The following is an 18,345-nucleotide window of genomic DNA, read 5'->3' as shown; positions in this document are numbered from 1 at the left end:
TGAAAACACTGTATGACAACCTCTGTCGTCATAGAAATTTTGACTTGTTTACGAAGTTTCCAACCAATGTTTCTTACATACAATTTCCCTTTCAAAATTATATATTAGATTTAATTGCTGCCTTCGTGTATCTTCCCCTCATTCCATCCCCGCAGGTTCATAACTCCACTTTCAAATGTTCTACTCCAATTCCTCTGCGTAGAAGAGTGGAGTTGCAACGTTTCGTAACACCTTCATCCGCTTAAATACAATCACTATACCGTGAATATGGAACTTTTCAACTCAAAACATGACAAGAAAACTACTTTATATCAAAAAACATCTAACATATAATTTCGAAAGAGACTTTGTATATAACTATGTAAGATTTGGTTCGTAGAATCCGTGACGTTATCGAAAAAATCTAATTTTCTACGATTTCAATTCCGTTTTCGATTCAGATTTCGATTCCGATTTCAGATTCCAATTTCAGTTCCGTTTCCCGGTTCCAATTTCAGTTCCGATTACTGGTTTCGATTTCAGTTCCGATTAACGGCTCCGATTTCAGTTCCGATTACCGGTTCCATTTACTGGTTCCGATTCCCAGTTCCAGTTCCCAATTCTTGTTTCGTTTCCTGCTCCCGACTCCTGTTTCAGTACTGGATCCCAATTCCTTTTTTATTTTCGGTTCTGGATTCCTTTTTCAGTTCCGGTTCCCTTCGTTGTATGTGTGTAATCATTTCTGATTGGTTGTCGTTATTTTTTTTTTCGATTCAAATAAATTTAATAAAAAATATCGATATATATTACAAATACCAAGCGAAGCTGGGTAAAATCACTTATATGTAATAAATAAGCCAAAAAACCACTGTGTACACTAGTAAGATTTTTATCGCAGCATTGCTTCTGCCACATATTTATGTACAGCAAACATCAGCTCGTTGCCAATAATCTTTTTTTTTTAAACTACATATATAATGTACACACATATTCAACAATCGTAATTTTAACAGATCCATTTATTCTTCTTTCAGACGATCTCCGCAGTCGAACGAGGCGCACAAACGACAACGGCACGTCGCAAAGGTACAGATCACAACACCCACATAACCATATCGAAAAACCAAAACGGTGTAAATAATAGGCAGACACCGGTGGTATATGAATGTGTTTTATGTAGCTCGGTGCGTTTGTTGTAAGCCGTGCTGGTCTATAAATAAGCACTCAGCCCCGGTGTGACACATTGTGTTTTTGCCGGACCGGTGGGGAAGGAAGCCAGACTGTGATTATTTCGTTTCGGAGAGCCGGTTTTTCCCCCACGGCTAATGTGCCGCAAAATATGAAAGCCCGTAGCTCGTATTTTCCGGGATGTACACTGTTTGCGATGTGCTAATGAGACATAGTCCTGGGTACCACTGTGGGGTATTATGGGTGCCTGAAAACGGTGACACGTCGAGTTAACTGATTCATTTATAATGGGTTTGTTTTTTTTTTATTCACTTTTGGGTGAAAGCTTCTATAAATTGGGGTCTTGTGGTTTCTGTTCTGCTTTCGACCGGGTTTTTCTATGATGCGTCCTCTTGGGTGCCGTTTTAAATACTTCTGCTATCCATCAGAAGGGATGTAATTAAGGTTGCCCTTTGGGGTGATTGGAATTTATTTTTTTCAGTCAAATTCTGTCTGAATGAATTGTGTTTCTTTATCGACGTGTCTTTTTTAGTATTTAGATTTAGACATAAATCTCTGTAAACGGCTCCCAGAAGACAAAATGATTGGGAAGATGTTGGTTTTCAACTGGGTTTCCGGTTGAAAGTGTACTTACATATGTACATCTGGTATCCAGTCATAAACGCCCCGTCATTACCGTGTGGTGACAAAACTGCATGAGACAAAACCACCCCAGCAAAAAGGGCTGGGCGACAAAACCGCGGCAGAATACATATATGAAAAAAATAGAGTACTAATACATTCATATATGGATTTTTATGGCTTTTGAATTTCATCTCGTGAAAAAATATTTAAGATATCGGACTTCAATATTTCTTCTTTCTCATTTGCTCAATGCTGAGCGTTGTGGTCATTTCTATCATCTGGAATCTGATGAAAAATCCGCTTCCATTCCTCTCGGTCTTGTCCCAAGTTGAAAGCAGCGTTTAGGGATGATCCTGTTATTTCTTTAATTTGATCTCACCATCATATACGAGACTGTCCTCTCACGCTTGACTACCTTCTTCTCTAGACTCTACACATCCTTCCTGGCAATATGGCCAAATTGGGAAACAATCCTTTTCCCACATGTTTTGGAAAGTCTTTTGCAGTTGTTAGCTCTTTAAGGCTGGTGTCCACCTCCAGCACCACATTTTGAAGGCATCTAACATGCCCCTTTCTCTGCAATATTGAAAAGATTTTTGCTATTCATAAATTTAATACATACACAATACCCCTTTATTTTTTCTACACTAATAGGTTTTAATGCAGTGATCATCTATTATACTCGTACAAAATTTAAAATTTAAGAAAAAAAATATTGAATACTATTCCTTCTTTTTACTTTTTTATTTAAGATGGAAAATTGCATCACTAATTTTAGATATTTCTTATATTTGTCACTCATATCAAACTAATCAAAAAAAATGTTATTCTCTTTGTTAATTTTAAATTTATAATACCTAAGTATCGAATCAATAAACATTCGGTATTTTAAACCTACTACATATATGAGTCGAGTAATTAATAGATTTTGTTGAGAATAAGCAAGTCTAGTCAGATCATTTAATCTCAAACGAATTCTGATTCACTCACTCGTGTCATCTTACGATATTACAAACATACATACATATGTATGTATGTATGTGTATGTGAATATGCATTGAAAGTAACATTATTATTATGGCCATATTAAGGCCACCATACATGGAAAGACCAATTGAAGCAGTTTGGCCTGTTCAGTTTGGACGGATGAATGGACTAATACGATGCAATCGGGTCTACCTCACGGGCCGGGATGTGAAATTCCGGAAAACGCAAATATCGGAAGGCAAAGATTGAAAATCGAAAGATCTTAAGTCTAAAGATCAAAAAACAGAGTGCAAGGTAAACGGTACATACTCACTTAATTTGCGCGAGCAGGATACAACAGGAACAAGAGGAACAGGCTTTTCCTCCCGTATTAATGTGCGCGCGCAGAATACGGGAAATGTCGTTATTTTATTTTTATGTTCGTTTTTGGGTTCGAGAGCGTCTAATTTTACGAGGTTCGCAGCGGGTCACGGAGACATTGATTGACACTTTCCCAACGCTTGGCACGAAGTTTTGGTCATTTGTCTGAAAACTATCAAAATGTTGGCTCAACTTCGGCCAAATTTACACCTGAACGTTCATTGCTGACGAGACATCCCAGCTACGAGCGTAATCACTTTTGTTAATTTGTTACATTTTGTATAAACGCCAACTTATGCAAATGAAATTGCCGTCAATGAATTAGTATAATAATAATTTTAACCGAACAAATTAGATATACCAACTGCGTTTAAATTACCTTGTATTTATCTATTATAAAAAAATTAGGTAGCGAATATATTTTGATTTTAAAATGCTTTTTATTATTACGAAATTAGGTTCACAATACATCTTATATCTATTTTAATAGCTACTGATCTACTGATCATTTTCTATTTTACAATTTAATTTAATTTCGTTAGTAATCATAGTATTATATTATTCTAATGTTAATCTACAGCATAATAGGAAAAAGAGCTCAAAAACCTATTTACAATCCTTATAAATGTTCATAATACATCTAATACATAATATGAATTAAAGACTCTCTAAAGTCGATGACTTAAAGCAGACTGTGTTTAGATAATCTGTGTTTATACCTGAAGGGTATAGACATTTTGTTGTAATCACCGAGACTCTTCACAAGTGTGTTAGTATGGTTATTAGTGATTCTGTCATAGAATCTACTGGTTAGTTTGTTAGTAATGTCTGTAACAAACGGAATATTATATATGGCATGCAGTTTTTTCAGGTTAGTATATATGGGTGTATTATAAATAATTTTTAGGGATTTATTTTGTATTACTTGGAGCTTGGAAAGATTAGTATTCGAGGCGTTATTCCATACAGGTGAAGCATAGGTTAATAATGGTAATATGAGCGCGCGATATAATTTTATTTTATTTAGCGTTGATAAAGAACTATGGCGATTAAATATTGGATATATTGAGGATATACCCCGCATCGCCTTGCATTTCGCTAGGTACATATGTATATGTATATAAAAAAAAGTAAATTTTATAAGAATTCAAATTTCAAACATTTATATATTCATATGTATTTTATGAAGTATAAATTCAATTTCCAAATAGCACCTATAGTAAACTTGACAAGTTAGTAATATTTATTTTTTAAATGAAAAACTCGCTTAGATTCCAATGCAGAGTTATTGATTTGTGAAATCAACAGACATTATTGATCTCGCAAATTTTATAAATTAATTGGGGCATTAAAATTCTAAAAAGAAATTTCAATTAGTTACAAAACTATAAATAAACAATTAGCTTAATTTATATAATATTCACTTAATTTATATGATAATGAAAAAATGCTTGCCTAATCCAGAAATTGAGGATATTTATAGCAATAGTTTTTATTTTGACATATGTATGTACCCGATTTTTTCATGTTCGCACATTTAATAAAACATTTTACTAGTCTAGTAAAAATGGATTATTTCTCCAATTGGTAGATATATTGGAAGTATTTTATAACATTTACATTCCAATTATAATAGACATGTCCAGCAGTAAAGAAATAGAAATAAAGAGACGTTTTGAAATTAGTATGAAGTGCATTTGGACGAATGAATGTTGTTTTTAAATCAAAAATGCCACTCTGTCTGGAGAAAAAGATCTTCGATCAATGCGTTTTGCATGTGATGACGCATGGATGTGAAACTTGGACATTGGACGCCAAGATGCAAAACAAAGTCCAATGTACTCCAAGAAGTATGGAACGCTGTATGCTCAGCATAACGAGGAAAAACAGGCAGCTGATCACGTGGGTGAGAAGTATGACAAAGATAATGGATAGAGTAAAGAGATTGAAATCACAATGGGCGGGCCACGTGGCTAGAAGAATAAACTAAAGGTTCAAAAATGCAATGAAAAAGTGCAAGAATGTAACCCGAGAGAATATAAAAGGGTAAAAGAAAGACCGCAGGGAAGATGGATAGACGAAATTAGGAAAATGTGTGGGGTGAGATAGATTATGTGTACATACATATATCATTTGTGCAGTTTTCGAGTCAGACTATAATCTACGTCAACATTGTTAAAATAACAATGTTCCAATGAAAATACACATTTCCGAGAATTTAGATAGATGTAAGCGCTAAAATGTCCCGTTATATTTGAGACCAAAGCGACAAGGGAAGTAGACACATTGAAATTATTTATGAATTATTTGAGTTACATGACTTATATTAAACACGTTGAGATACTCCAGACGGAACATCCAATTATTTTCAAACACACCCAGAACTCTGGTGCATTAATATTAAGATCAACAGCAATGTCAGAACACACATTCACACGATCTCAATAATTAATAATACGCTTCCGCGGAGGATTACGTACACGTGCGTCGTATTGCCGCAGAGGACTCGAAAGGGTTAAATTATAACTTTTATTCGTGCAATACACGTAGTGTATGTACTCGCTCATTTTAACGTGAACGAATCGATTATTTATAAAAGTCGGCATATTGAATGCGTTCTATTTTAACGTTGAAGCGATCGATATACGCCAACCAGAGTCAACGCTCGAACGAAGGTGAAAATTCTAGGAAAACTAAACAATTCATAACGAATCGATAATTGGGGAAAACCCTCCGCCCCCCCCCTTCCCTCCCCGTTCATGTGTCTCGCGGATGGGTTTTCAAAAATTCAACGACATCAATTCTAAACGACATCACATATTAAACGGCTCTGCAGTTGTTACGCAATCGTCGTACGGCCGAATCAAAATGAAAGCTGTGAGATCTTGTTTCTGTGTTTAATTTCAAATAGGTGTTTCGATGATGTAATGCCATGCAATATGGACGAATTTTTCAGGATCTCTAGATCGGCGGCTCTAGACATTTTTTGTGCCACTTCGAATGTCATTTTTTTTGTATACCCGCCCCTATAAGTATTCTTAGTGATGGATGGGGTCAATCATATTTTTTGTGGGGTGCTTTTTTTGTACGAATCTGTTTCATTTCAATGAGGGTGTCAATTGAAATTCTACTATTTTTTTTGTTTATTCACATTCGTATATATAGTTCCAAAAAATGATCCACTATATAAAATTAAGCACTTCTTTAATAGTTAAAATTACAAACATATCTTTTGTCCTGCAAAAAGTACAAACATAGCATGTCTTTTGTAAAAGTTTTTACGTATTATATTTCTGTTAATCCTCTACTTCCTAATACCACATTTTTTCTCAAATTAGTCTAATTCGAGCTTCTATAATACTTAAACCACATACATTTTCTAGAAAGTATTTTGTTTAAATTTCTTAAACAATCCTGTAAAATGCAGCTTATATTTTTATTACAAGCTTTTAATTAGTTTCATTCTGTTAGCTCAATGAAATTCCTGGCCGTCAATAATTTGTTATTAGATTTTGAATTACTTGAACTCTTCAGGTAGCTTTGATATTTTACCGACATACGAAGGTTAGCTAACATTGAAGTAAGCTATTGTTTTGAAGATCAAGCTAGAGGAATTCATTCATTAATGAACTAATTAAAATTTCATCGGAATCTTGTGTCAGATCAAAGCGATAATAGCTAGCTATCCGTACGCGGCTTCCTACCAGCCTTTCCATCTAAATTAAACAGTAATACTCGTAAAAGCTGTTTTTTCACACTCAGTTTTAATAAAATAAACTATACTTATACATACATATGTACCAAAGTAAATCATAGCTTAGATAATATAAAAAATCAGAGAATCATGCTTTTCAAATTAAGTGGCTAAAATTTGGAATAGTCTACCAAATAAATTATAAGTAAGTAACCTGAGCCTCTACAAAAATAATGGATTTTTGTAAAAAAAATTGTTAGTTTATACTTATTGTATTTTAATTTTCTCCAGTTTTAGTTTCAGTTTTTTTTATATTATTTTATTTTGATTTTTATTAAAAAAATCTGGGTCAATCGGCCATGCCACCTCCCCCAAGCATTTTAAATAAATAATAGCAAAAAGCAATATTTTGATACATCTAATAAGTGTGCAGAAATTTTAAACCTTATTAATTTGAAGTATAAATTAATCTGACGGAAGTATTTTCTATATATTAATGAAAGAAGCCCGATAAAAATACGACAGATAGTGCTATGGCTTAGGTGGATTCGAAAGTCAATTAATGAGGATACGGGACAGTTTGAACAATTTATCAAGTGATGATCTCGATATTTTTTGTCTTGTGTCTTTTGAATGAAGGTCTTGATTTATATTAAATGAATAATTTTCAACTAACATGTAAAAATACCCTTTCGTTCGTTTACATTTCCAGTCACAATCAACCTCCCCAAAAATAAGCTTGAGAACAAGAGATGAGTGATCCTAATTTCATATAATCCTCGATATGCACGGTATGCAAAATGAATGTCAAGGGTCGGTTAGATTTTTGTTTGGCCTTTCAGAGCTATGGCATATGTAGCTTGTATGGATTTGCATACAACTCCATGTTGACAACCGCTGATCTAGACTACATACATATGTACATCTTTGTATTTTTTCCGCTTGAAATAAACCGTCGTCTTTACCCGCGTCACTTATTTATTCCAGGTATACGGACTTTTCCCTTATTCGAATTCTTATTTGCTGTAAATGAATTTTCCTGCATGTGACTCTGGGGACATTTTTCGACCTTCAACAGTATATAAGTAACGTGCAAACCTTTTCACTTTGCGTTACGACGAAAGTTTCGCCGATCGTGCTGAAAAATCGACCTTGAAATTTCGACTCGTCCATTTCAGCATATTTTCCCTTTGACGGAATTTGAATTCGATATCGAAAAACTAACAATGGCCGGTTTCGGTATTCGTAATGGGTCGTGCTGCTAATGCCGCGGAATCATTCCGCAAACACCCTTTTAAGAGGAAAACTTCTCGGGAGATTTTCTCACCCTTTTGCCGAGAGTTATCTCATTTACTCTCCGGTCTTCAATTTTCTGTTATTCCTCCTTCTCATTCTGCGTTGAATTTCCAGTCGATCTCTTCGCTCCGTCCTTTTAAATGTAGCCTTTGCCATCTAATGAAGCGGCGACAATGGCCAATGGAAATATTTACTCTGACAATTCGAAAAAGCCTTTTCGACGGCAGAATCATCGAGGAAGCGTATCTTAATTAGGCCCATCCGTTTTGTTATACAGAAAATGAGAATTAGCTATGCGAAATTTCAACATATTAAATTATTTCCTTTCGTTCAGAGGGGCTCATAGCTTCCGATTTGTGTAACTCGTGAAAGTTCGTAGCAACATTTATGAGGTCAGTAGAAGCCGGTCTTATTTTGAAACTACATACATACACAAACTTTGTTTCAAAATATACAAATTCCTGAATGTTCACGATAGTTTGTCTTTCAAAGTTTCAAAATTTCAATATTATCACTTTCATTGTAGCAATCGTTAATATTTCATTCATGAATGAATGTGTTTCGACTATTCTATGTAATAGCTAGAGATGAGGACGTATCGAGTTGTAATTATCATAATTTGAAGCTTATTATCAGAACAACCCTAACTAACTATAATATATTCCATATACTAAATTCATTTGATATTTAAACTATTTAAATTTTGACTTACATATATCTAGTGTTAACATCACTAGCTTAGACTCAAGAAAGAACAATATATTTTTTAGTTATTCTATGATTTTTTAAATAACTATGCTTTCATGAGATATGTTTTATTTGGTGACTTTCTATTGCCTTCAGTTTGAATGAAAAATGGAAATAGGTTATTAATGGTTTCAATCTTATAATTTTAACCTACTCATGTTGTATTTTTTTACTTACCTCTTCTTACGATTATTATTCCTAATCGTGATTTTTCTTGATTAAAAAAAATGTGTTTGAGTTCTTCTGCTAATAGAAAATAATTAGATTTAATAAAGAAGATATTAATCATTTATATATATATATATATATATATATATATATATATATATATAATTTTTATATGTTTATCTACTAAATATTTAAATGTATAGCCATCAAATTTATTATACTATCTCATGCTCGTCTAACATAAGCTAACATAGCTTGTCCTGAACTGCATTTTTTTATTTAATTCCTAATTAAAATTTATAACTTTGGATACAGACAAATATTATACAGACAAAAATTTTGTTACAAACATATTATAATGTATATCTGAAGATAAGCAAATATAACGTTGACGAGATGACGAGGGATCAGTTGTATTCCGGTGGAGACTCGTTGACAGCAAGTGCTGCCTGAGATTCAACTCGATAAAAATAAACATATAATAATAATAAAACATATACATATGTATACTAGAAAGAACTTACATTTCGATAAAAATACTGATGTACGTATTTTTTTTTAATTTTAATAAATCACAACGATAATGTTCCATTAATGCGTAGTACGTACTCATACACGGGCAGACCCAACGAATCTGTTCCGAAAATGTGATTCTTCATGCATAGAAAAGGATAAGGAGGTCACAATTTATGACGTCAGGGTCGGTACGTGTACGTGCCATAGGAAACATTAAATATTAAAGATACCGTTAAAGTTTCATATCGACGTGTCATAAAAATAACCCTCGAAGCGACACCTCTCAAACATCAGGTGGCACGAATTCAGACCACCGTGAAATAGTGTGTCCGTATCGATTTGCTGGCTTTTTTCTCTCAGCCCGGTTCCATTTGACGCGTCTCCGTCGTCGTCGTCGTCATCGTCGACGTGACGAGACGATACGGCAAATGAGATTTGAGGATTGCTGATTCCCGTTGACAACCCTTCTGGGAGCACATTACGTTAAAACACGCCCCCGTATCCCCCCATCCCATCCTTCAGCACTTAGCAATCGAGTAGATGTCAAGATTTTGATATGACTCTTCACTTTGACGCAGCGAGGGCTTTCAGCGATACCTTGCAACCGGCTAGACCCGACGAATTATTAACGAATACATCTTCCATGAGAGGGTCAAACATGTATATACATAATACATACATAAATATTTTTTTATATAACAGTTCGTGGAATTATAAAACTTTGACATTTTAAAATCAAACGTCGTTCCTTTTATAAAGGCCCACCCCCACTCCTCGGAACGGGTGCGCAAAAGCAACACTAAGCAACAAAAGCAGCAAGTACGAAATAACAACGAGCGCATCATTCCGTGAAGTGGGGGTGAGTCATTATATCCCGACCGGAATCGAGTAATTATTCGATTCATATACGATACTGACAAGTCTGGATGATTTTTAAATACAGATCGATCTTCTGTTACAGTTTGCCATGTTATCTATCTCAATTGTTACTTAATGACGTACATATATAGTAGGTCTGTTACCGAAAGTTAGCTCGAAAAAATCCGCTTATTTATAGGTAGTATCAGTGAATAGATATATAGCATGCTGTCACAATGCAATACTAATGGATTCTAGTTAATGATATTTGAAGTTGTTATTCTTTCCCTGTATTCACATTGTATGTATCAAAACTGTCCGACAAACGTCACTTGCGCACGCACACATGCCAACCCTTACATTACGTACCACTCATATCAACCTTACATTGCATACCACTCAATCCTACATCAATATATATAAAAACGGACGCGATGTACATTTGTGGATATGTATGTGACGGATGCGTCGACAAGTATGGACATTTAAAAAAAACAAATTTTAGAATACCAGGAGTATACGTTATTAATAGGGATGTAGCGTGACGATCGAAGCCAGGTAGTGAGGTAGCGGGGAAGTGGGGACCTGAGCGTCTGACGTGTTCTCCTGATATTGAGTGCCGAGTGAGCGTTGAAACGAGTGACGTCAGCGTCAAATGCACTGCACGGGAGCGTACACACATACATACATCCACGAAGACACACTCATTCATCATTTCGAACGGGTGAATGGGTTGAATCGGCGAGCGTGTAATGCGCGTACTCAACTTTTTACTATTAATACGTGCGCGCGCCTATAAATTACCTTACATTATATTTGTATATAACATGTAACTGTATTTTAATTCGTGTCAATTTCTATCCAAAACCACCTGCTGAAATCAAAGGGCATTTCACAATAATAAAAAGACGCTCTGTCTCTTTCGCGCGCTTCTATGTGAGTACGAGAGCGCGCCACACAACAGCGCGTAACAGACCGGTGCAATAAATTTTATATTATAAACATTGCAATAATTTGTTGCAAGCCTGTCATTTTAAACACGAACTCGGGTGAATTTGTGAAATAATTAAAAATAAATAGAATTTGATTGTACAGAAGTAGTAATATTTTTTTTTATAAAAGAAAATCAATCCTTCGAGCCGGATTTGAACCAGCGACCTATGGATTACTACGTCTTATTCGTCTACAGTCCACCGCTCTACCAACTGAGCTATCGAAGGAACATTCACTCCGTTTAGTAATTAACTTTGCATTGAAATTCATTTTTATATGTATACATGTTAATTTCAGCTTTAATGTGTGTATGTCTGTATGTATATGTTTACTAATTATGATTGTCAATAGTTGCATTCGTGTTAAGCGATAGCAAAACAAATAAAACATTTGTTTATCATTATATAAAACAACAAAACGTTAATATGGATTTGCCACTAATAATTTGCGGTAAACCGGTTTTCCTGCAAAACTGTTTCATTGCATTATTCTTTTGTACGCTTTTAATATAACCGATTATACATCTATACATACATATGGTTTTGTTTTCCATAATAATTTCATCGATCGATTGTAACGCTTGAGTAATAAAAATCGGAACTTAACTTTTATATTCAAATGGAACTACTTAATATATTCAAATGAAACTACTCACCAGTTTATTATAGAAACTGCTTTGAATAATACTCGGACGTAAATTATATAGAAGTAAAATTATTTTTTACCGGAAAAATAAAATTTGATAGTACTTGCTATGCTGAACATAGTACTTGCTATGCTATGCTGAACATCGTAGTTATTGATGTCTGGAATTTGATGTACAATCCGCCTCCACTCCTCCCGGTTCTGTGCCAAGTTGAAGGCAGCGCTAAGGGACGATCCCGTCAGTTATTTAATTTGGTTTGACCATCTCTTGGGAGTAAGTCCTCTCGCTCACCTTCCCTCCAGATTTCCGGTGACTACCATCATCTCCAGACTATCCATATTCTTCCTGGCCATATTTTCAAAGAAGGAAAGAACCCTTTTCCGACATTTTGTGGAAAGTCTCTCTGACACTGCCCGATCTTTGAGGATGGAGATGTTCGTGCGTCTTGTGGTCCATGGGATGCGCAGCATCCATCTCCAACACCACATTTCAAATGCATCGAGAATTTCCCTTTCTCTCTATTTCAGAGTCCATGTATCGACTCCATACAATGGGGAACACCAGAGATCGCACCAGACGGATTTTCATTATTCTAATAATATAGTGGTTCTTCCATATTTTTATCATACTGACCATCGCCGTTTTCGCCATTCCTACTCTTCTGTGGATTTCCGATTGGAATTCTCCTTCCCATAAGATCAAGGCACCTTGGTAAATAAGGTCATCGACTTCCTCATTTATGAGAGTATCAAATCTGTCAATGCATGGGATTTTTGTTTCATTCGCTAAATTCATATTTTTTTGCAATTCATCTCATTTAAAACGAAGTTCCCAATACCGGTTGGTCACGATGCGATTACATTTGGATTGAGTCCGCCAATTTGGTCACTCGGACGTTGCTACGTTACGAGTGACGTTATTGTTATAAGTAGTCACCGGACCCAGAAGGTGCCGCGTATTGTTCAAAGGTTGTAAATGCATTGTTAAAGGTTTTCCGAACCTTTTTTATAAAGGATTTACAACAATGGAACAATGTATAGCACTGTGACTATCCTACCTCTAGTTATAAGTAGTCACCGGAGCCTGAGGGGGCCGTGTATTGTTCAAAGGTTGTAAATGCATTGTTAAAGGTTTGCCGAACAATGGATAGCACTGTGACTATCCTACCTCTAGTTAGAAGGCATTTTTTACCCATTGGATCGAAAACCACAAGAATGTTTGTACAACTTACATAGAAAGCAAATTTATATTTTAATGTTAATAAATTTACTTCTATACATAATGTAGGTATTATGCAAAAAAGATTAAAAAACTTTTCATAAGTTTTGCCTATATAAAACAAAATTTACTGTTAAAAAGTTTACTATTCTCTTTTTCAACCTTCATTCAAGATTTCAAACAGGTCAAAGTAACAAAATTAAAAGAAAACAAAAATATTACAAATGTATGTACATACCTATATACATATATTGTATATAAGTTTTCGCTTGCCAATTTCAAATTTAAACTCTTTAAATTGTAATTCATCAGTCATTTATACTAAATACCTACTCAAAATAAACAACGCTCTCCTAATGAATTCATCAGAAACTCCAGCCATTTTGCTACTATGTACGTTTACTCATTCAACTTTTAACGACGGTTTAACGTCAACCGTCGGTTAACCAAATTTGTATTTCGGTACTAGATATACATATATTTGACGTGCCAATTCTGTACAAGCATAATTTCCCACGGGACGTACGAAACGACAATAAAAGCAAACAAATATCCACAAATATATATTATAATAAGTATCGAAAATGTCACTTTTATATTCACTGTTTAAGCAATATACCAGTTAAGAGATTGTGGCTGATGATGCTAAAAAATCTTGAGCATTATCAAGTATACATATTGTATGACCATCTCCTGTCAAAGCTTACTAGTTTCATCTGACAATTTCCAAATCCATTTCTAATCTTTAATATTTCCACTCTAGAAGGCAAGCGGGAAGCTACTCGAGATAAAAAAATTTCCGAAGACAACTTTGGTAGTCCAAACGCTCGACATGGTGAAGTTTCCTACGTTCGGAATCCAATATAACTATCCACTGACAATGTCGGTGTATAACTCAGTGTTTGATTCGATTGAGGTACTTACTCGTAAATGTAACGGTTGAAGTTTAGTCGGTTACCTGCGGCTAAAGTACCCGCTATTACAAAAGTGTCATATTAAACAATGGCGTATAAAGCTGACGATGATAGTCTTCTCGCGCTGAGTCGCATTGTGTTTGAATACATTCTGACGTAGAGATGAAAGGGGAGCTTTTGTGCACCGTTTGAGTCTGTTGCCAACAAAGGGATCCGACTTGGTGAGCTTTTTACAAAGAATGTCAAGAACTTTGTCCGCGAGTCGTTTAAAATTACTCTCTCAGTAATGAAGGTCGATATTATACGGTTCTTTATTCCTCCACTTGCCTTGCTGCACTTTTCTTATATCTTCATTTTTGTTATTCGAATTCTGGCATGAAAATTTATAGTGAAAATTCATAACGATTCGCAAATGTATAAGTATAATATTAATTGAATTTTAGACATTCATTTGGAGTTTTATCTTTTTGTTCAAGCCCCATATCCTTCAAAAACGTTGGACTCCCGTTGTGAAAAATCCACATGGGTTCATTGTTTCTCTTAGACTTCTTCAAATATAGGAATCACCGTTATCATTTACTGTCAAACCTATGTCAATACAAGAATTTAAGCCTGGTTGCCATAGTATAGATTATACGAGCTAGCGTTTTTTTACATGTGCAAAACTATTTTAACTAGCCGAATGAATCGAAACGAATCGAAGTTCCAAAATACAAATGCTGACAAAAAATTGTAAATTATAGTTTTATTTTTAGATTGTGATGCAATTTTCTCATGTGTTATCGTTTGAAAATTGAAAAATTTCGTTATGTTAAAAATAAAATTAATAAGGTCGTAATTGAAACCTCGCACAGGATCCATGAAAAAAGCTTTATTTCACCGACTGAAATTTTAAATGGACTCCAATGGTCGTTCAGTTGAGTGAAAATAATCAAACTTTGGGTGTCTGTTTCGACATTAAAAATTTATATCATACGTGTATTTTTTCCTGACTGACTTTTTTGAACATGTTTTTATATTGTGTTTGCCCTGAAAAGTTTTTCCATATACGACGAATTTTTATCGAAGTTCTTCGAAAAGATAGCCCACTAGGGTATATTCTACTCAATTTATTTCAAGTGTATAAATTCACGATAATATTTTTTTATATTATATATATTTTGTCGTTTCGTTTTGATGTATTCTTTAATATGAAAAATAATAAATCAAAACGTAATCGCACAATTTCAACATGAAATAATTTTTTTTGAAAATGTTTCCGTGTTATTTATAAACTAAATAAAACGTTGTTTGGATTTTTTCGTGCGATAAAAGCGTCAGTTACTTTTACAACTTCTCATATACGGAATAAAACCGTCCTTATAAGCGAGTTTTACGACGAAATTGCACACCGTTAGAGTGACTTAATTTTATATGGATTTGATAAATGATATGATATTCATTATACAAAATGATTTCACTTCTCGTGATGCATATTCATTGATAGTAGCGAGAACAAGCACCATTTCAATCACCTTTACATACATACATATATTGTTTTATATGATAAGAGAATATAGTTTATATACATATAGCTGCTTTGATTTTTTGATAACAAGATTTTAATTAAAACTAAAGCTTTCCTATCAGAATTTTACGCTTTCATATAATTTACATAGTTTTAAAGCCAATTCCGGATTTCCCTCATATTCTTCCACTTTGATAGCCACGTCACCTCTTTTATGGTCTTTCAAGGCTTGGCAAATAGGGCTATCGGCTTAAGTTTGACTTTTATAGTGACCCAACCTTATAATTTTGAAGAAATTTTCTTGATTACGTAGGGGGTAATTTTTGTTTTATTGACATTCAAAATCACCCAGACGACTATAAAAATTCAATTATATATTTTATTAATTTCATTACCTTATTTTAAAAGGGTTCTAACTGCACCTGTTTTAAATGTTAGTGGAACCTTTTCAAAGTAAGGTAACGAATTAAGTTTTAAATCAAACTTTCTTATTCAATTAAATAATTGAATAAGAAAGTATGATATAACAGTAAGGCCCTTCGAGTAGTCCGGGACCTGTAACTTTACCCCGAATCCCCCCCCCCCCTCTCATCGGCCCTGTGTACAATATATGAACATGTTTGATCGTAACAATAAGTCTCAATTTGGAGCATTCTGTCATGACGCTTTGATGAAAATGAAATGTATAATATACATATACATACATATATGTACGTACATATGTATATAATACAAAAAAATACTAATGAATAATTAATATTTGCATTAGAAAAATGATTCGTGTGAAAATGCACTCATTTCAATTTTAGCCTTTGCCTAAAAGATATTCTTAGCTGTTGATCTAAAACGACATTTTCAATATTTTTCATCAAAATTTATTTTACCTATGTAGGTATATACATTAGCGAAAAAAACGAATTCAAAAGGAAATTTCCTTATCAAAATTGGTTTAAATTTTTTCCTCATCATGCAAATTACTTTTATTGCGGCATAGTAGGCATAACGACGTACGCCAGCATTGTGACGTAAGGCGGTTAGATTTAACTTGATTTTAATATTCCTTGAGAGCATCATGGTCCGTGACTCGCGACTCGTACGTGTCCCGAATAATTGCGCGAGTCTCTCATAACAGTAATTTATAATGTAAGCATTAGCGGAGAGACCATTCGTGCAATACTACATATCTACGTACATATTGTTCATATGTATGTAAGTATCATACAAAACTAGGCGAGATGCGAGCGAGGCTCGCGCGCGTGATAAATGAAAACTCGCCGACGCAACGACATAAGGCGAGAGGGCCGCATCCCTTGGGAAATTCTGAATTTGAATGTGGAATTAAATTGGCCGAAAATCACCAGGACTCGCATCCGAGATGGCCGCGAAACGTCGAGAAGGATTGGCCTACGAGGGAGGTTTATGTGGAGGAAGGTCGAGAACTTTCATTGATACATTTTTGATAGTGTAGTTTTCACGGTGACAAAACTTTTCTGATCTCTCCCTTGTGGTGATGGAATTGTGGATGAACTGTGAAAAAGTTGCAAATTCCTATAACTTATTTCCTTTCTTGTCTCGTAAGGGCTTTTCAAGAATTGCAACAATTCAAATTAGCCAGCAGCGTGGCTCGGTGGTTACGTTTATGAGGTCGCCGGGTTCGATCCCGCAATCTGACCTCGATTGAAAAGAATTTATTCGGAGTATTATCTTTAAGATTGGTCAGATTTGGATATTTGTGACTCCAAGTCGATCGTTTCCTATTATGATTTGCTAATTTATCTGATTTCATTGTTGAAACCGTTCCTCCATCAAATTGACTAAAAACCGTCCTACTCACTGTCACCAGTATTTAAATATGATGTATGTACAAGTTTAAATCCATAGATGTCTCGTTAATATTGAGTTTTTCAGTATCTCTAAATTCAGCGATTTATGTAATAAAACATTCTGCAATTTTTGTAATTTGATTATTGTTTTAAATAGTTTAAATAGTGAAAGTTATAGAATAACTTCCAATGATGAATAGTAAACTTTGTTTGGATTTGATTTGAATCAATCAAATTTGGATTGCGCAAATACACACTTCAGCTCAAATAAGAACATGTTTCAAAGTCGACACAAAGCTGTCGTACATGAAAAAAAAGATGAAATAACTTCAACACCAAAATCAAATAACAACAAAGACTGGAAACCAGATAAAAGTGTTTTGATTTTTTTGGGCATCCCAAAAGAATCTCGAACGAAATCTCACGTCTATTAAAGAGAATATTGCTTAGGTGAAAAAAAAACAAAAAAAATTTTTACAAATATTTGAAAAACTTAAATCATGCTCCAAATTACTAATCACAAACAAATGGTATTTTCAAATGAACTATCGCTATATTCACACACACATGATAACTTATTTATTATTTTCTCTTCAAATGCAGAATGTTGACGACAGAATTCAACTCCGTTTAGTGAAACCACAACCTACCAAACGATGTCTGGTAATCGTGATCTACCTATCACACCTAAATGATTACAACGAGGAGTCCTTCAACAAAAATTTCGTCTATAAAAAGTCCAAACACTGTTTTATGTGCGAGGGGAGTACCACAGGGTCTCTTGTAGGTCGCCGACAAGACTCCCACGGCGTTCATTTAGCATGTGT

At 34.4% G+C, this 18,345-nt stretch overlaps 1 protein-coding gene and 1 non-coding gene across 4 annotated transcripts in view; one reads left to right on the top strand and one right to left on the bottom strand.

The window, feature by feature from the left end:
* pHCl-1 (pH-sensitive chloride channel 1) overlaps positions 1-18,345 on the top strand; it is a 225,796-nt gene that overhangs the window by 67,177 nt on the left and 140,274 nt on the right. For all 3 annotated transcript variants that reach the window (XM_077441840.1, XM_077441838.1, XM_077441839.1), the window contains exon 2: positions 1,014-1,065. The gene's annotated coding sequence lies outside the window, so the exon portion shown is untranslated. The remainder of the gene's footprint in view (positions 1-1,013; positions 1,066-18,345) is intronic.
* Positions 11,548-11,637, bottom strand: TRNAY-GUA (transfer RNA tyrosine (anticodon GUA)). The gene is given in 2 exon segments: positions 11,548-11,583; positions 11,601-11,637. It is a non-coding gene; the product is annotated as a tRNA-Tyr (tRNA).

This window comes from Arctopsyche grandis, chromosome 11 (genome assembly GCF_051622035.1).
Source record: "Arctopsyche grandis isolate Sample6627 chromosome 11, ASM5162203v2, whole genome shotgun sequence".
NCBI lineage: Eukaryota > Metazoa > Arthropoda > Insecta > Trichoptera > Hydropsychidae > Arctopsyche > Arctopsyche grandis.
Note: the sequence above shows the minus strand (reverse complement) of the source record. Positions and strands in the feature narration are given on the sequence as shown.